Raw genomic sequence first — 21,134 nt, forward strand, 5'->3', positions numbered from 1 at the left:
CCTTTTACAAAGGTATAAGATTCCTGTTAGTAAAGCCTATAATAGGTGACAAAAGCATGCAAAGTTTTGAGTCTCAAACACTACAATAATGCTCAGAAATGGAAACATCAAAGACAGTCTTTTAAAAACAACTGTACTGGCCAGGTGCAGTGGCTCACACCTGTAATCCCAGTACTTTGGCAGGCCAAGGTGGGAGGCTCGCTTGAGCCCAGGAGTTTGACATCAGCCTGAGCTGCATAGTGGGACCCCCATCTCTACAAAAAAATTAAAAAAAAAAAAAAAAAAAAAAACTAGCCAGGAATGGTAGCGCACACCTGTGGTCCCAGCTACATGGGAAGCTGAGGTGAGAAGATCTTTCAAGCCCAGGAGGTCAAGGCTGCAGTGAGCTGTGATTGTGCCACTGCACTCCAGCCTGAGTGACAGAGCGTGTCCCTGTCTCAAAAAAAAAAAAAAAAAAATTGTACTTTATTATAATCACCTCTGCTTCCAAAAGTATATACTGTTTCTACTTGGTTCCTTAATCCCTTATTCTTAATCTCAGTTATAAAGATATCATTCTTGTTCCCTTTTCACCATAGTCTTGCCACGTGCTGCACCATGAGCTACTTTGAGAGCAGGGATTGTGTCTACTTATGTCTGTGTTCTCAGAGCCCCTAGCATATATGCTGAAGAAACAGACCTTAATATACCCTGCCTAAACAATCAGTTATGAATTTTTAAATTCCACTAATCTAACTGATTATTTTGTCTTCATCTTCCAAATGATCTGACTTAATTTCATCACTTAATGCAATTATTTTGGCGTCATATAGTAGTAATCCTATTATAATAGAAATAGCGGCTCATAAATAAAAACCAGACAATGGAATTCTTAAAATCAATTGGTTATTTCAGCCATCATTTTCAGAAGATTTTACTTCCTTCCTTCATTTCCCCCCTCCCCACCCCCTTTAGTGGTTAAAGAAAAGAAAAACAGACTATCTCCAAGAGATAAAAGAAGAGAGTGACACAGAAATGCACACATTACTGTAGTTATACCTCAGTGACAGTCATAAAGGCATTTTCAAGGGAAAAAGTAAAGACAGAGAATGATCCCTTGGTCACCTTTTGCCCAGCATGAACAGATAAGGCAATGATTCAGCATCTTACTTGTCCACTGTTTTAAAGACTAACTCCTTATCAAAGGAAGTCAAAAGACCATACCAGCTGACAGCCTTTTTAAATTACTAATGGCCTAAATTTTGTGGTACATCATTTTCAGTGATGACTGGAAAACTAGGAGGCTTCCAATAATTTTTTCTTTCAGAAATAAATGATTTTATTTAACTTAAAAAAAGAATTAAGCGCATTTATTTTATATCCTCAGAACCACTGAAACTGCTTTTAGCCAAAACTAAAGCAACATGATTAAGAAATTAATAGATTTCAAACTACTGATTTCAGTCAACAATATGACAGTGTAATTAACTAATAAAGTGTCCCATTAACAAAAAAAAAGAGCCGAATGCACATTTCGTGATAGTGCACTTGCAGAATTACTACATATACTACATATACATATGAAACTGCAAGATTACTCAGTAATCTACTGACACAGCTGTCATTTTTAGAGAATATTATGAACTTTCATATCCTTATTAAGGAAACAAATGCTTTCACAAATAGCCCTGTGTTTAAATATTTATCTAGAATTTTAGTTTTAAAATTATAGGGAAGCTCAAGAAATAAAGTTAATCCATAACCCCACCACTTCTTTTCATACATAAGTAAAAAAGTAACTCAAATCAGCCACCTCTAATCCTTTCCCATTCCTCAGAGTTAATTGACTCAAGGAAATAATTTGAAATTTCATATCCTTCCAGATTTTCTTTCTGCTTATATCAATTCTATACATATATATACAAATATATATACATTTTACAAAATGGGATTTTAAACACATTATTCTGTAATTATTTTTCACCTACCAATATATAATGGAGATCCTTTGGGCCAACATATAGATCTGCCATATCTAGTGGTTGCATAGCATCCCTTTGTTCGAATGTATCATGGTATATTTAGTAATTCTCTTATAAATATAACTATGAGAAAAACTATATAAATTCACCGAAAGACTTCAAATGAGACCTAAATAAATAGAAAAATAACATGCTCTTGGATAGGGAACAATATAGTAAAGATGTCATGCTTCCCAAATAAATGCCATAAATGAATTTGAAAGATGAGTAACACACTAAAAGAAAGCTTTGCCTAACATAAACAGATCAAGTATTAATATCCCTGTAATACAAAGAGTTTCTACATATCAATGAGAAAGAAAAGCAATAGGAGAAAGTCTCTATTTTATTAATGTTCCTAAAATTTACTTGCTGCTGCTTCTACTACTGGCTGCTGTTGCTGAGAAGTAAAATGTTACATTTATACAATGCCATTATGCATCTAAATAAGAAAGGATTTTAAAGTAAGATGCAATTACCCTAAGTTCAAAACCTAAAAATGTGTTGCTTAAAAAGACAGCCTAGACTGATTGCAAAGAGTACCAGAAAAAAAAAAAAGGCAGGTCATTAGCTTGTAGATTTTCATATTTTCATCAACTATATTTGCAGGAGTCTGAATCCATTAAAACACTCAATCCAGCAGCATTATTATGATAACAACTTGAAAAGATATGTGACAGTCACTAAAAGTCAAAGTAAAAATACATACCGCTATGAAAGTCATTTTGAAGGGAAGTTCCCAATTTCTAGACTTTATAAAAACAATTAAGCATCTGAAAGCTACTTTTACTAAAAGTTGCCAATTCAATTTGTGTATCTAGAAAACACTCCTGCATTTTACAGCACTGTCTTTAATGTAGTGAAAATATTGCAAATGAAACTAGCCTAAAGGGCAATAATATATCACAGTATATCTCCAGTTACAGTAATTAGGAATCTATTCTAATCTTACCTGAAAGATATGTTAGTGTTTTATGTTTATAAGGATTTCACCAAAATTTTTTAAAAATAGCTTAGTAGAAGAGATTTTAAAAGAGGCAGTGAATGTTTATGAATTATGCAAGTCTGAACTTTCATTTTAATAACTTCATTAAAATATAAAAACCTTAAAAGCCTCCCATCAGGAATTTAACTTTATAGAAATGCTTTATATGTGCCCTGACCTTGCCAAGAGGCAGGCCTAAGGCATGATTTAACAGTTACTACAAGGCAAAGCCTAATAATAAATACCTATCTGAAAATGCCAGCATTTGTCCCTGCCTCCTTGGCCTCCAGTGGAGTTGCAGCTCAGCCATAAACAGGCCCTCTCCTGAGAGACAGCGGGGCGCAGCAGAAAGGGAGCAGCAACTGGCCCTGGAAAGCCTGGATCGGAAGCCTTTAACCTTTCTGATCCTCAGTCTGTTCATCTATAAAACTAGGGTATTAGAAACAGCCATATTGTTGAATAAACAAATGAGATAACGTTAGGTGAAAGCTCCAGGTAGAAAGCACTATATAAATATTGGTTATTTCTAAGCAAAAGACAGTTCTTGGTTAACTCTTAATTTTTGTCACCATATCCTGGCTCCAGGAGAATGTGTGTTCCTATATGGCTGATATAAATAATACTCTGTGTGTGTGTGTGTGTGTGTGTATGAGTGTGTTCAAAGAACGCCTCTTCATTATTTGGATGGCAGTTAACTGCTTTGGCTAACTTATGTTGGCATCCTGAAGCTAACAGCAAATCCTCCTCCCATCTCCTGTAACTTGTGGCCACAAGACCCAGCATATTTTATAAGAAATCAGACCAGTAGTATATTTCTACGATCTTCAGTTTGTTAAGCTATTTATTTGAGTTAAGACACCGAGTTGTCTTCCAAGTACTTCTTTTATGATAACAGATCCAAGACAGACACAGCTAATTTGGGCAACAAGTAGGGACAAAGAGGAAGAACAGAGCTTCTGTCATCCTAATTATCAAGTTAATGCCTGGTTGCTGGACAAACTCTCCCTCTCTCTAAAATGAACCACCGCAAGTTGGAACCTGCTGTTGCAATGTTAATTTGACTAGAAGTGGCAGGACCTGGTCCCAGAGCAGCTCTTGGTTGTCTTTCCAAATAATTTTGCCCCAGGTAATAAATACCTAATTGATGCAATATGAGTCAGTATTTGTTGTTCATTGCTACATAATTGAGTGGTCAAGGTTTCATCTTTCACCTGTCTCTACAAATTCTTAATCTCCACAAGTAGTCAACATTAAAAACAAGAAAGTTACCCATGTAAATTTCTACATGCTTGCATCCAAACACCCTTTGACTCTCTTCAGCTTGCTTTCCTCTCGATGAAATTTCATTTTCTATATTAAACATATCTCCAGGCTGTGCCCATCTTGGCATTTCAAAAAAAAATAGAAAAACCTGGTTGGATTATATGTCTGCCTTCTCCTTAAATCAGATGAATTGCTCCACTTGCCGGTAGGATAAATAGTTCAGTTAAAGCATATACTAAGAATCTCAGATAAGTAGCTCAGTTAAAACATATACTAAGAACCTAGGTAAGAAATGTGAAAAAAAAAACATTGCTTATTAGTCCTACAGCAGAGATGATACCTTTTTTAAAAAAAAAATTATTATTATACTTTAAGTTTTAGGGTACATGTGCACAATGTGCAGGTTAGTTACATATGTATACATGTGCCATGCTGGTGTGCTGCACCCATTAACCCGTCATTTAGCATTAGGTATAGCTCCTAAAGCTATCCCTCCCCCCACCCCACAACAGTCCCCAGAGTGTGATGTTCCCCTTCCTGTGTCCATGTGTTCTCATTGTTCAATTCCCACCTATGAGTGAGAACATGCGGTGTTTGATTTTTTTTCCTTGCGATAGTTTACTGAGAATGATGATTTCCAATTTCATCCATGTCCCTACAAAGGACATGAACTCATCATTTTTTATGGCTGCATAGTATTCCATGGTGTATATGTGCCACATTTTCTTAATCCAGTCTATCATTTTTGGACATTTGGATTGGTTCCAAGTCTTTGCTATTGTGAATAGTGCCTCAATAAACATACGTGTGTATGTGTCTTTACAGCAGCATGATTTATAGTCCTTTGGGTATATACCCAGTAATGGGATGGCTGGGTCAAATGGTATTTCTAGTTCTAGATCCCTGAGGAATCGCCACACTGACTTCCACAATGGTTGAACTAGTTTACAGTCCCACCAACAGTGTAAAACTGTTCCTATTTCTCCACATCCTCTCCAGCACCTGTTGTTTCCTGACTTTTTAATGATTGCCATTCTAACTGGTGTGAGATGGTATCTCATTGTGGTTTTGATTTGCATTTCTCTGACGGCCAGTGATGGTGAGCATTTTTTCATGTGTTTTCTGGCTGCATAAATGTCTTCTTTTGAGAAGTGTCTGTTCATGTCCTTCACCCACTTTTTGATGGGGTTGTTTGTTTTTTCTTGTAAATTTGTTTGAGTTCATTGTAGATTCTGGATATTAGCCCTTTGTCAGATGAGTAGGTTGCGAAAATTGTCTCCCATTCTGTAGGTTGCCTGTTCACTCTGATGGTAGTTTCTTTTGCTGTGCAGAAGCTCTTTAGTTTAATTAGATCCCATTTGTCAATTTTGGCTTTTGTTGCCATTGCTTTTGGTGTTTTAGACATGAAGTCCTTGCCCATGCCTATGTCCTGAATGGTAATGAGATGATACTTTTATACCACTTGGATTTGTCATTTAACTAATTGCTAAATTTGCCCATATCAGTCATGTTGAACTGTGCCTCCCTCAAACAACTAGCAAGACTGATCTGAGGTTGAACCAACTGCTTAGGAAACATCCTCTATGAAGCTATAAACCTGAAACCTATCTATATTCAGTCTCTGGAGATGAAAGTGTCAGAGCTGGCAGGGCATGGTGGCTCATCCCTGTAATCCCAGAACTTTAGAAGGCTGAGGCAGGAGGATTGCTGGAAACCAGGAGTTTGAGACCAGCCTAGGCAACATAGTGAAACCCTGTCTCTACAAAAATTATTAGCCAGGCATGGTGGCATATGCCTGTAGTCCTAATTACGTGGGAAGGTGAGGCAGGAGGATTGCTTGAGCCCAGGAGGCTCAAGCCCATGATCACTCATACTGCCACACTCCAGACTGGGTGACAAAGCGAGACTCTGCCTCAAAAAGAAAAGAAAAAGAAAGTGTCAGATAAATTTAAGAGGTACATTTCAGCCTGATCCATATTGAGATTAAGGGCTGCTTTCTTTTTAAATAAAGATATGTTTAGTATTTCTACAATAGGATTCAATACAATAGAATTGAAAGTATGTGTAAGTTTAGCCCAAAGCTAAAGAGAAAGATACTATTCTCAAGCCAAATTACATACAGTATGTAGATGTACCTGTATCTTTATCTTTTTTTATTTTTTTTGAGACAGTCAGATATATCTTTTAAAACTGACTTGGCCTCATACTTTTATAGCACATGCAGATTTTGATTCTTGTAACTGTCACTTGAAATTTTGTTTTTTAAAGCTAAATTAGTCCAATCATCTTGCATACTGCAAGAGGAACTAGTTATTCAAACTATGAGAATTTAGTATTTGCTTACAAGCAAGATAACAAGAATGGAATCTTTTTTATCTTGGGTGGGTCAGTGAGCAAAAATATATTTCTTTTTATTTCTGTGTGCTATTAATATGGGTGGTTCTCATCATTGCCTCTCTAACTTTCCATTTAAATTTCAAAATGATTTAATCTTAAATGTAAAACAACTGTGAAATCTTATTACCGAGATTATTTATTTCAAAAATGAGTCTCCGGCAACAGAGTTCCTATACTCTATGCTGAGAGATCTGGAATATTGCATTCATTTCTGAAAACACACTTAAGAGGAGAGACATTAACTTTCTGAAGCAAATTCAGCAGGAAATCAGGGTCATGCAGAGGGCAGATACAGTCTCAGTTAAGGAACAGTTCAGGCAATTGGAGATGTTTAAGCTGCAAAATACAGAATTGAAAGAGGACATAACTGTCTGAAAAATGTGAGAAAAGAATTGAACCTACTCTTATTAACTATAAAGACCTGAACTGGGATCCATGAGTATAAGTGATAGAAATCCATACTTGGTTCTTCCCATTTTAGTTCCCAAACAAAAGCTAGAGGAAAGTTTATCAGAAATACTGAGTTAGGGCCGGGCGCAGTGGCTCACGCCTGTAATCCCAGCACTTTGGGAGGCTGAGGCGGGCGGATCACGAGGTCAGGAGATCGGGACCATCCTGGCTAAAACGGTGAAACCCCCTCTCTACTAAAAATACAAAAAATTTAGCCGGGCGTGGTAGCGGGCGCCTGTAGTCCCAGCTACTCGGGAGGCTGAGACAGGAGAATGGCGTGAACCCGGGAGGCGGAGCTTGCAGTGAGCAGAGATCGTGCCACTGCACTCCAGCCTGGGCGACAGAGCGATATTCCGTCTCAAAAAATAATAATAATAAAAATAAAAAATAAAAATAAAAGAAATACTGAGTTAGGGATGGTACCCTACCTACCTGCCATAGGTTAGGGAATTAACCTATTAAATCCCTCCAATCTTCTAAAGTTTCATTTTAAAACTCTAAAAGATCATGCCCAGCCTAAAGACAACATCAGCCCATGGAAGAGCACATCTATTAGAGACAAATGTATCCTCACCAAAAGTGATTATTTTATTTTTTCCTTAAGATAATACGAATGAAAGACTACTACTGCTAATAATAATTATAGTTATAATCTAGTCAGTGCTTTCTCTGCTGTGCATTTACTAATTTCGTCTTGTTTAATCCTATTCATACTCTCATGAGGTAGGTATGGTTATCCCCATATATGAATGAGAAAACTAAGGTTTGGAAAAGAGACTTGCTCAAGGTCACAAGGTAAAGAAATGGCAAAGGCCCAGCTCCTCACTCCAGCAGCATCTGTTACCTAAGCCTGCCCACTTACTCACAGCTTCCCCCACCTAGACAGTGCACACTGTAATTTCAATTGGCCATAATCCCCAAATCATAGAAACCTCAACTCTAGAAGATAATGAATGCTCTTGAGCAGCAAAATGATCATCAGTTGACTCACAATGAATACTCTCTATAGATTATTTTGACAAAGTAACGCTATCCAACTGTGCCTGCAAATGCCAACACATGCAAATCCCTGCGACTTCATAAACAGCAAATGCCCTAATGAGCTAAAGAAACAATTGCTCTTTACTCATTTTCTTCAGTGTGTTTCTTATTTCTGCTGGAAAATAATGTCCAGAAGGAATTTGTGTTCTATTCAATGACTATAAAAAAGAGGAAGTTTAGTGTTTACAAGTTTACATAATACAAAAAAGAGTGGCCGTGAAACAGTGAGCTGTGGCTTCCTGGTGGGAAGACACTCACATGCAGCCTGTGACTTCCTGGGCAGTTTTAATTTACTTTTAATGATTTCAGAAGTCATGCCTCAGAGGTTTGAGATAAAAAGGTTCATAGCATCTTACCTTTTTCTTTTCTGCCCCTCCTTTTTTAGTTTGGTAAAATGTAGTCCAGAAAAACAGGTGGAGGGGGAAGAGCCAGTGTAAGTATTTGCTCCTCCAGGAAACTTCCCACATATCCTAAACCCATCTTTGTTCTTCTTTACCTTTATACTGTCCACGTTTTTTCACTTGATCACTGACTGTTGTGTTTCTTCGACTGTGTTCTGTACATACCTTTTCTCATTCATGAGAATGAATTGTTTAATCATCAGGGTTGCCAACACCCTCATTATTTCTTTTTCTGTGTTCCCATGGTGCACGGGAGTTATCTCGTCCCATGATTTATCACACACTGTAGGTATTCGTGGCTCTTTCTCTGTGAACTCCTTTAAGGAGACCCAACTTAATTCACTTTTGCATAACCGTCATCTAGCATCGCCTAGCACATTGTAGGCCCCCATGAAGAGATTAAATTAAATGAAAACTCGAATAGTTCATTTAATCCCCAGTGTTTAACATATAGTATGAACTGAATTGAAGTAAAGTGAATTAAATTCAATCAGAACAAATCAAAATGAACTGAAATGATTATAAGACATTATTATGTTGGATAAAGTTATCCAGATTATATTTATAATTTGTAGAAAAATTGATTAGCACAGCCTAGCTACGTTGTTGTGTGATTCCTATGATGGACACTCAGGATTGCCCATTATGCTACTACCATAGAAAGGTCAGCAGCCTTTAGTCCCAATGTTAGTTAGTTCTTTAAGCTGAGGCCATAAGGGTAGACACAGTCTAAATCACTGTGTATTGGCTGAGAAATGTAGACCAAACTCCGGAAGGCTGACAGTATTTCTGAACAAGCAAATGATGCTTAAAGTGAACTGATGCTGTTGATTATACAGGAGGATTCCCCAACAAGTAGATCTAAAATTTCATTTCCAGGGCTAAGTCACCTTCTTGGTCCATGGTTTGCTGTGATCTCAGAGGGAGAGGAAACCATACCCACAACAGCCCCTCATCCCTCCCCTCTCTTCTTATCTCTAGCTTCTAAATAGTAGTCCATCAGCACGCACTGTGCACCCCATCTGAGTTCAGCTGTGTGTTAGGCACCTGAAATTCAGTCAATACTATGAACATTATCTCTCCACTTTTGGGTCCTAACTTCTCAAAAAGGAGACCAACAATAAGTAAGTACCAAAAATATTAATCATAAATGATCACAAATTCTATCAGGATGTGAAAGAGAGAAATGACAAGATATTTCCCTCATCCAAAAATGTAGACTCTGATTTAGGAGTATAGGCAATTCTTTTCTCAAAATTATATCTCTTTTCATCAAAAAAAGTAATTACTGGTAAACCAGATAAATAAGCATTTTGTAAAAATGAAAATGATTGGGGGAGAGAGGAATATCCTCTCCTACAATTTGTGCTTAACTAGCTTAGGTTTGTCCAATGAGATCAGACATCTTTTAATGTTGATGATGTTCACCTATCAGTAAAACTTTGGGAGCACATTCCTCTTTATACATTTACTTGTGGGTTTGTAAGTGTATATAGACTACTATAGTAATATAAAATGGACATTATAAACTTAAAAGTCAAAAAATGTAAAAGATAAAGCAAAAGTAAACATTTTACAATTTGCTTTATGAATGATAAAAATGTTACTCTCCCTTTAAAATATAATTACTAATATGTTAATAATAAATATGCCTCACTTTTCTTTAAGATATCTGTTTAACTTTGTAATGTAGCAATTCACAAGCATAATATTAGATTCCATTTATTTCAACACTTAGTTTTATAGATGGTCACATCAAAAAAATGCCTCACAAATGCACAATATTCATAATATTTAATATGACATTAGTTTGGAATTTACAGAAAATATGTCAATATATCACATCGACTGAAGTTTTTGATTTTTTTTAAATCACAACTTTTAAAAGTTTAAAACTTTTAAACTTTTAGAGAAGCTTTTAGCCAGCTTCTCTAACCTGAAATAGATGATCATTTTTACCTGTAGGCATGACTGACAGAGCACAGCTGAAGAAGAGGTACCAGCTCTGTCATATTCTCATTTCTCACTCGTGTTTGCATTATCAAGTTTTCTTCAAGCCACAGTTGTTGTTCAGGACTCATTTTAGGCAACATGCTCATTTTGTGAAGAGTAGTTTGGTTACAATTAAATAACATAATCTATAAACCAATTTAACTGGGCTCACATAAAGCGCAATACATAGAAAAATGCTAACAGCAAATAAAGTGCAGGCCCCTCTGGCACCCCACCCCACGGTGGCGCTTCCATGCCACCCTCAGGAAACCTTGAGTACTGCGTGTGAATCATGCCAGAACAGGGGCACCTCTGTGATACTGTATATCAGACCTCAGTAAATTTCCAATCCTTTATTTTTAGAAGAAGAAAATAAAGTAGAAACTCTGGTATTTTCTTCTGGGGTGCCAGAAGTAAATATTTGAATTTCTACTTTATTTTTTCCACACTGGAGATCAGAGAAACTAAAGGTTTCAAGTTTATAAACCAAAAGTCGGCCAGCAAATACATTTTCCTTTCCTTTCTCTTACCAAAGAGAAAAAGATGATATCATATTGATTAAGTTTTGTCTTTATAGACCAATTATTCATTAACCAGAAGGACAGATCATTGTTATTTATTAATGTGATACCTAATTTTTATTTTAAAAGGGTACACATTCTAACAAATGGTAATTTCTTCATAATTTTCCAAAATAATGCCAGGTTTTAAAAAGAAAAACAGATGATGTAAAGAGGCACTAAACCAGATTAGTTTCAGGACATTCAATGTCACCAGAAGAACAGGAATGGCTGGATGTTGCACCTATAAAGGGAAACACTGGATGGGTAGCAGGATGGCTGCTCACAAGGATTTGAAGAACTACCCTGTGGACAAAAGTATGGAATCACATATTCAGCAAATATGTATTAAATGCCCACTTACTAAGTACCACAGTGAGGAGCTGGAGAGCTGGTGGTAGTGAGATGGATTTTGTGATACCTGCCTACAAGGAGCTTGGAACAAGCTCAGGGAGATCCACTTTAAAATACTGTGTGATTTAGATTAGGAGTAAACAAACTTTTTTTGTAAAGGACCAGATAGTAAATATTTTAGGCTTTGCAGGCCACATGGTCTCTCGCAACTAAATATTCAACTCTATTGCAACACAAAAGCAGCCACAGACAGTCTGTAAGGAGTAGACATAGCTGTGTTCTAATCAAACTTTTTATTTATGGATATTGATATGCAAATTTCATGTAATTTTATATGTCATGAAATATTAATCTTTTTTATTTTTTTCAACTCTAAAAATGTAAACATTTTCTTACCTTACGACCTACAGAAACATGCAGCAGCCAGATCTGGTCCACAGGTAGTAACCTGCCAAGAGCTAATTAACAGGATTTCACAAGAGCTCAGAGGAAGAGTACTTAACCTCCACTGGAGATTTCGTGGGCGCTTCCTGGAGAAACCAAGAACCAGGTTGAGGGATTGTGCAGGGCAAAGGGATAGGCCAAAAGGACAGTGAGAGCTAAGGCCTGGTTGTACAAAACAGATCGTGTAGTGTAGAGGAACTGCTAAGAAATGAAGTTAGAGAGGCAGAGCCCAGTCAGGAAAGTTGAACTTTATGTTCCAGAGGTGGTGAGTAGCCACTGCAGGGATTTAAGCAGGGAGTTTGTGCTGGAAACTGTAACATTAATTCCAGCTCAGGCTGTGGAATCAAACTGACATGGTTAGGATCCCAGTTCTGCCACTCACCAAGCATCTGAATTCAAATCATTTTCTTATCCTCTTCAAATATCAGTTCCATCATCTGAAAACCAAAGATAATCCCTACCTTGCTCTTTGTTATTCTCTATTCTTGTACCTGTCTGCTTCACTTATTGCTCATAGTGTCACAACTGGTAATATAAATTTCATTGCTAACTTGTTATTTGACTGATGCCCCCTCTAGATTGTGGGGCCATGTCATCATCCATATAAACCAGGTACCTAGCAGGGCGCCTGACTCAAAAGTACCTGATGAATAAATGGAAAAAAACAAAATCAACTAACAATGATAAAGCCAACGATCTCCCACCTTGTAGTTCTATCACTATCCATGCTTGCTTCTTGCCTTACAAGGATAAATATGTTGTATCATTTATTTAAAACTTGGAATAAAGTCATAAAGAAAAATGATTAATCATTTCTATACATCTGTCTTATCCATAATGTTTATTTTCTTGAGCAAGTTCTCATTACACTTCATTTTGCCACATGGCTTTTCCTTCTTCCACTGAGACGCACTTCCTCCAAGAAACTTCCTTAATCTAAATGTTACAGGAAAGGGGTCCCAATCCAGACCCCAAGAGAGGGTTCTTGGATCTTGTGCAAGGAGGAATTCAGGGCGAGTCTGCAGTGCACAGTGAAAGCAAGTTTATTAAGAAAGTAAAGGAATAAAAGAATGGCTACTCCATAGACAGAGCAGTCCCGAGGGCTGCTGGTTGCCCATTTTTATGGTCATTTCTTGATGATATGCTGAACAAAGGGTGGATTATTCATGCCTCCCCTTTTTAGACCATATAGGGTAACTTCCTGATGTTGCCATGGCATTTGTAAACCATCATGGTACTGGTGGGAGTGTAGCAGTGAGGACAACCAGAGATCACTCTCGGCGCCATTTTGGTTTTGGTGGGTTTGGCTGGCTCCTTTACTGCAAACTGTTTTATCAGCAAGGTCTTTATGACCTGTATTTTATGCTGACCTCCTTTCTCATCCTGTTACTTAGAATGCCTTAGCCGTCTGGGAATGCAGCCCAGTAGGTTTCAGCCTCATCTTACCCAGCTCCTATTTAAGATGGAGTTGCTCTGGTTCACACACATCTGACATAAATGGGCAATTTTCTAGTTTATATTGCAGTGAGCTGGAAATGAAGCAAAATCTTTCCAATGCATAATTCAGGCTAACTTTTAACTTAAATTCACAGGTAGGGTAAATGGCCCATTTCATTAATGATTTACAAACGTCTGCATGCCTCCTTATCTAAATTGCCAAAATACCTTTATATTTCACTGCCCGATATCACATTATAAATTGTAAATATATGACTTGTCTATTCATTAGATTTCCAGAACTCTTATTCTAGGGCAAACAAGAAAGCAATAAAATCCATGTTGAATTTTAGCTCATATTTCTCCTTATTGTTCAATTTCATTCATTCGTTCCACAAGTATCTATTGAATGCTTACTGTGTGCCATGTATTGTTAAATCTTCCCTTTTAGAGATGTTTATGTAACATTTTTTGTTTTGTTTTGTTTTTTGTTTTGTTTTTTTTTTTTGAGACAGAGTCTCGCTCCATTGCCCAGGCTGGAGTGCAGTGGCGCAATCTCAGCTCACTGCAAGCTCTGCCTCCCAGGTTCACGCCATTCTCCTGCCTCAGCCTCCCGAGTAGCTGGGACTGCAGGCTACCGCCACCATGCCCGGCTAATTTTTTGTATTTTCAGTAGAGACGAGGTTTCACCGTTTTAGCCAGGATGGTCTCGATCTCCTGACCTCGTGATCCGCCTACCTTGGCCTCCCAAAGTTCTAGGATTACGGTAACATGTGTTTTAAGGTGTTTATTTTCTAAATAGCTTAAATCTTAACCACCAATTTATTTTTTTCTTCTATATGTGTTGGTAATTGTGGCCTAGATAAAAGCTCTAGCAATTGTAGTGACAGGACAAAATATAAAAATTCTCAGGGCTATTTAAATTATAAACAGATTTTAAGAAGCACTGTGTGGTATTTCTGTTATCCTTCTGCTTTCCAAGAGAATATATCTGCATCCTGAAATCTAATCACACTTACTTCAGGCAGAGTTGCTTTTGGAAATTCAGGCTTTGCCCATATTGTCTTTGTTGTATAAACAACTTAGCTTCCCTTTCTCCCTTTTAGTTCTAGAATTCTTTAGTACTAATTATAGATTGAGAATATCCAGGGTCAGGAAGACCTAGTCCAGGTCTAGGGAGAATCCAGGTTCAGGAAGAGTGGACAGCATGGGCTTAGTTAGGGACATATTAAGCCTATGATACCAATTAAGACAACAAATGGAGATGTCTAATATGCAGTTAGTCCACCAAAATTATAACTTCTTATTTCTTAAGTTTTTCAAACTGCCATGGAATAGTCCCTTTTTCATTATCTCAACCATGACAAATTTCTCATATTTATCACTCCCAATACATTTAAAAGGTGTTAGCTAGAGTGTGTTTCTCACTTATTCCTCATACTATCTAATTCTTAAAGCTCTTAACTATATAAAATGCAGGCCATAAGCCATGGAGTTTTCACTCATCCTTATTTTTAATTCACTTGCTAGATTATCAAATTCAAATTCTCTTCTATTAGAAATCTTTGCCTCACTAACTGGAAGAAGCTCAAGTCTTGATTCCTTTATGCAATCCTTCCAATCCAACCCCAGTTTACAGATGTGTGCCTTTTTCCAGGATAAATTTGGAAACCTTCCGAAATATCACAGATATGACCAAATTTTGAAGGATCTTCTATTGTGGTTATGTAATCTGTGACACATAAACACAACTCTTAAAATTTCAAAGAGAACAGTCCACTGGAAACAACCTTTTTGATTCTTCTTACTACCAAACAGGCTAGATTACATAGCCCATGAAGCCAGTTTACAGAAATGAATTTGTAAAGAAAATCGCTTTTAAAGAATCAACTGAAGAGAGGTTAGTTTAGTGGCCTCACAGACTTCATTAAAAACAAACCTTGCTCTGATTTGGCAGGGATTTTCAAACTATTCTGATTCAAGAACCACTTTTGAAGGTCAAAAGCACAATTTACTAGCCTCATTGGCTATAAAAAGAAACAAAACATGACCCCCAGTGGGGTAAAGGCTTCTGATGAGACACTAGCATTAAATTGCTAACTCATGCCAAAAACAAAAGTATAAAGATTGGAATCTAGGTCAGTAGTGATTAATCCGAGGAACAGGCTGGAATGAAACAACCTAAGGACCCTACTTGGGGAAGCATTAAATATCATAAATAAAAATGGCCATTAGATGAATTTACAGCCCAAATTAGGAAAGTTTTTCTATCAGTCACTTGCATACAGAACTTAGGAAATTTATGGAAGACGTGACAGTGACTTCCAAAATCGATAGAAAAATTAGTACATGTTTGAAAACAGACTTTGGGTCAAAGTGTTTCTTTTCAAAATAGGGGTGGGAGTTGGGGATGTGTTACCCTCTAAAATCTTCCATAGTAATTTCCTCCTGAGAAAAGAAATTCATTTCATTTTAGTGTTCCTATCATGTTTTTGAGAATTTCCATCCTCATTTTCTGTTCTGAGAGCATGGTTTAGTAAATAGTCCTCAGACCCAATAAACATATCAACAGAGAATTTTTTAGCAAGTTAATCAAAATATGAGGCAAACAATGGGATATGCTTGAAATAACAAGTCACTTGATTACTTAATTAGGTTAACAAGACTGCCACAAATTGAAACCCTGTCATTTTTTAAAACCTCGGTCGAAAATATTTCTGGGTAATGATTCAAGGAATGAAGAAAATTGGCCTTTTTGAAGGTTACCAAAATGTACCAGCTGTGTACCATTCCAAGGAGTCCTCTGAGAACCCTGAAAATACATATGGGTTTTTGTTAATCATTTTAAAATCTCAAAGAGCAGTCTGTGCTACACAATAATACACGAAATCCACATGAAGCCTCCGGGTATTTTATGGCAAGTCCTACTTAGGCCAAGCTTTTTGGATTTGCTTCAGATCTTTATTTCCAAGCTCAGTAGCAAACTCCTGAAAGCTTTGATTTCAAATAAACATCTCCATTTTGTCTTTTGCCTCTTCATGTAGTAATCGTGTATATGTTTATATACTGAAGAATCAATCATCCAATAGAAATCTAGCTTTGATAAGTATGTTTACTAAGAGGATACTAAAATTACCCATAAGGTAATTTAAGGGAATTCATTACCCAAATAAAAGACTATGAGCATAAAAAACTATAGATATTGCTGAGAGTTTACTTACTGTGCTTAATACTTCACATGTACTATTACGACTAATTTGCCTTCTTGAAAAGATGAGGAAACAAGCCTAAAGAAATTAAATAATTTGCTGAAGGTTACACCCGAGAGCAAGCAACTGAACCAATCATCTAACCCAGGCCTTCTAACTCCATTTGGGTCATCTTTTCTGATTTGTGGCTCTAAAACCCCCTTTCCAGAAACAATCTGACATTTTTAGAAACCTTCTTTTAGAATTGACGTATTTTACTGAAAAAGATTCCATTTCTTTTGAAGATTAACCAGAGATTTTAAAGCTAATCTTGGCTTTTCTTTCAACATTTCTTCACCACTGCCACCCCCACCAAAAAATAAGAGAAAATGCAGTTTCTGTCATTTAGATATTTTGAGAAAATATTAACTGCAGAAACAAATTAGCATGCTCTGAAAAACAAGTCCCAGAGTTTAGAGAGACTCTGACAAAGATGCAATTTGAGTGTGTTCCTCAAGCACATTCATTGCCATTTATACCTTATTCACAATCAGCAAATCTGGCTGTGCCTGGGATGAAGAATTTTTTGTTTATTTATTTTAGAGACAGAACTTTGCTCTGCCACCCAGGCTGCTGCATCCTAGGTGATGTAGCCTGCTACATGATCATAGCTCACTGAAGCCTCGAAACTCCCCTCTTGCCTCAGCCTCCCAAGTAGTTGGGACTACAGGTACACACCACCCTGCTCTGCTAATTTTTTTAAGACATGGGTGGTCTCACTATATTGCCCAGGCTGGTCTCAAACTCCTGGCCTCAAGCAATCCTTCCACCTCAGCCTTCCAGGTATCTGGGATTGCTGGCATGAGCCATCATGCCCAGCTAAACAAGTTCTTCCCTAAAAGTGAAGAGGGCTTGTTTAAAAGGACTGTAATAAGCTTCCCTTGCAATTCCCCAAGTGGACTTGGCAAAATGTCCTCCTCCCCTCAACTCTTCCACCTCCTAGAAACACCTATTCATGCCTTCTTCCTTCCTGGAAGCCCTAGGAGTTTCCTGGGGTTTCTTGAGCTATGGCAACCCCATATGTATGATTCCAAATTTAGACAGAGGAGTGTAACCTGTGTCCTAGTGTGCAAGCCCAGGAAAGAGAATTAGCACCAATATGTGATACTAAACACTTGACAATCTTTCCCTCATTTAATTCCTACGACAAAACTAGGTAATACTGTCATTATCAACAATTTGCAGATAGGGCTTAGAGACTCTGAAATCTGAAGTCCATGCCTTTGGCTACTCCACCATAATTTCTCCTAGGATTTAGTAGTTTTTATTCCTTGAAACACTGGCAACGAATGGCCTACTATATTATTATGCTGAATTCCCTGATTCCTACTTTAAAACACAACCATTTCCATTTTCGAAAGATTATAGATCCATCTCTTGCTTGCCTGAAAGTAACCCATTCTTTCTTCAAAGGTAAAACTGTACACCTAAACTTTGTAAAACTCTGTAGTTGAGACTGTCTCAAGTTCCTATTGAATCAGATAATTGTTATCAGATCTCCTTGAAAAAGATAAAAGGACCACCACTGTTACAAAGTACAGAGCAACAAAAGCCAAGGCCCAGTTAACAGCACTTCATTGAAATGCAAGAGGCATCTCTGTGTACTTACTTCCCATCTTAGACACAGGAGAGCAGGGGGTTTGAAGGATTTGAATTCTGAATTTCTGTTAGAATGAGATCTGCCAAGAATAAGCCCTGAATGTACTACTTTTCCCTGTAGAGAAAAATGAGCTTATCACGCAGGTCTTTGTCGAGATAATACCTACACCTGTTGTCAGGCTAAAGATTTAGATAGTCCTGGATGAAATTCCAGGTCTGCTGTGTGAGTGTTAGGGAGCATGGTTGAGCTACAAATTGCGTGGAAGCAAGCTGATTTTAAGTTGCCATGGCAAAGAAAATGCAGAGAATGAGAAGCTTTTACCTTAATATTTTCTACATCTTGTTAGGATAGGATTGTCCAGCTGAGGGGTGCTTTTTTTGTGCTTCTACTGACATGAACAGATAAAATAATAAACACTAATTATAGAGTATTATAATGATTTCTGGGCTTGCCTCAGAGGGGCATCTATCTGGCTAGGTAATTACTTCCCTGACAGATAGGTTTTTACGTGAGAATGGAGCATGATGAGCCTAGTTTATTGCCTGCTGATGAGACCACGGGGGAGGAAGGTCATGCGGTATGCTTATTAAGACCATTTTAGTCAACGTGTTTTTCAATCAGTCGTCAGGGTACCCACCCCTGGTTAAAGAAACGCTACAGATGAAAATGACACAGTGATTCTCAGTCGTGCGAGTCTGTTGCTTTAGGGAAGTGACTAAACGGTAAGAGACTTCTCAGGTTGAAGTGGAAGGCATTTCTTGAAAATATGATGCCTTTGCCTATAATGCTCTAAAGTTGATCCCTAGTGTGAAAGAGAGTGCTGCTTTCTGTATGATACTTCATTCCCTGAAAGATTATTTTCCCCAGCTAAGTCAGATTCAAGTTTCTACACAATTCTGGATAATGTTTAGGAGGTATCCTGACTTCAAGGAATTTATATTCAAAAATACACAAGCACATGTACTCTTCTCCCTTCTCCCGTAACCTAATTGAGTTTGCCAGGAAAAAGGGGCAATGATTTTTTCCCCTTGTTATTTACTAATAGATAGTAAAGAATATATACTAGGGGTAAAAAAGACAGAAAATCAGAGAATCCAGAGAAGAAAGGAAGTTAAAAAAAAAAAAAAGAAAAACTAAATGAAGCTTCGACAAAAATGCAATAGTGTACACATACTGCCCTTCTTGAAATGATCCATCTTATTAAATGATGTGGTTTCAGTGCTTACCTCTTAGTCCTGCTACACCTATGGGAATTTGGAAGAAAGCTAGGTTTTTCACTTTTTAAATGATGGCAAATGTTACGTGCTCCAAACGCTGAGTAGAGATTCTTGGATTGTGATGAAATATAAAAATATAGTGCAGTCCCCACTTTGAATTACTAAACAAACTCAAATATTGTAAAAAGGCAGGCATTTCTTGACTGCTCATACAACATAAACTTTTCTCCCAAGGAGTCTGTGTCGTGTGTGAAACTGTAGATAATAAATCTAGGCTTGTTTGCCATGTCTTCTATGAATGCTCGAAGGAAGTTTATCCACACCTAAACGTAACTGTTGAAATATTTATTGGCATGATATGCTAATAGAGGCCCTTATAGTGCTTTGTGGAACAGACACATATACAGTCACGTGGGATATGGGTATGTTTTGAGAAATGCACAGTTAGGCAATTTCATCATTGTTGTGTGAACTTCATAGAGTGTATTTGCACAAACCTAGGTGTTGTAGCCTGCTACATACCTAAGCTATAGGGTATAGCCTATTGCTCCAAGGCTACAAACCTTTAGAGAATATTATTGTACTGAATATTGTAAGCAGTGGAAACACAAAGGTAAGTATTTGTGTATCTAAAGATAGAAAAGGTACATTTAAAACACATCATTATAATCTTACAGGACCACCATAGAACATGTGGTTCATCCTTGACCAAAACATTCTTGTATTTCCACTTCCTCCCTAACTATGAATACTTTCATGCTGTTCAATACGGTACAATGGCAAAATAAGTTTATATAGTATAGATGGCTATTCAAGATATAGTTACTTAAATAAAAAGTGGGTTTTTTTCCTAAAAACAAAACAAAAGAAAATCTCCTTTTGCTTTTCTAACTACCCTTTATGTCCATTTTGTTGTTGTCCCTTGCAGAATTTACAGTATTAGACAAAACACACAGTGGAAGATCAGAATTTAATTAGATTTATTTGTTGTTGAAACAGCTTTCAAATTCTTTCATCTTATAAGGAGTGAATCCCTAGATTACTCACAGACACATGAAAATAAAAAACTACAGAAGAATGTTCACATTGCATTTCAGTTCTTCATCATGTAAAGCACTTGGGCCTTTCTAAAAGATGCAAATCCCTCTTTATTATTTTGATGAGCTAACAAGATGAATTCATCTCTAGAACACTATAAAAACTAAATTGTGAAAAATGGCGCCAACCATATAACCTGTCCTTGATCATACCTATTATTTGGTAACTCTGTGGGGAAACTAGAATCTTTTAGAAGTATTATTTGTGTCCTAACTATTTAAGTGGATGATTTACCCTCCTCTAGGAAACTTAATATTGAGAGTAGGCTGAGAGGTGATCATGTTAATCTGGAAAATTTTTCATAAATTAAGGAAATTGAGTTTAATAGTTAGAGCAAATTCTCCACATGCATCATGTTTCTGTACTGAGTGCTGAACTATACAATAAACAAGGAACTGAAAACAAGCTTTGAAAATATCCAGCAGATTCAAGTATTGCTATTTGGCCTAACAACCTCTTAAACATATGCTCATTTGCAACTGCAAATATAAAAGCTTTTGTGTAAAAGGCTTTATATTTTATACACAAAATATAAAAAATTTTGTAAGATTAGATTTGTATGCCAAAAAAATCTTTCATATATATAATTCTCTAATTCTTAGATATCAAAAACAAGACTATTTGAACAGTTTAGTATTAAAATAAGT

At 36.9% G+C, this 21,134-nt stretch overlaps 1 protein-coding gene across 7 annotated transcripts in view; it reads left to right on the top strand.

The window, feature by feature from the left end:
- Positions 1-21,134, top strand: part of SYT1 (synaptotagmin 1) — a 588,739-nt gene that overhangs the window by 499,837 nt on the left and 67,768 nt on the right. The gene's annotated exons all lie outside the window — the stretch shown is intronic.

Source organism: Pan troglodytes, chromosome 10 (genome assembly GCF_028858775.2).
Source record: "Pan troglodytes isolate AG18354 chromosome 10, NHGRI_mPanTro3-v2.0_pri, whole genome shotgun sequence".
Lineage (NCBI taxonomy): Eukaryota > Metazoa > Chordata > Mammalia > Primates > Hominidae > Pan > Pan troglodytes.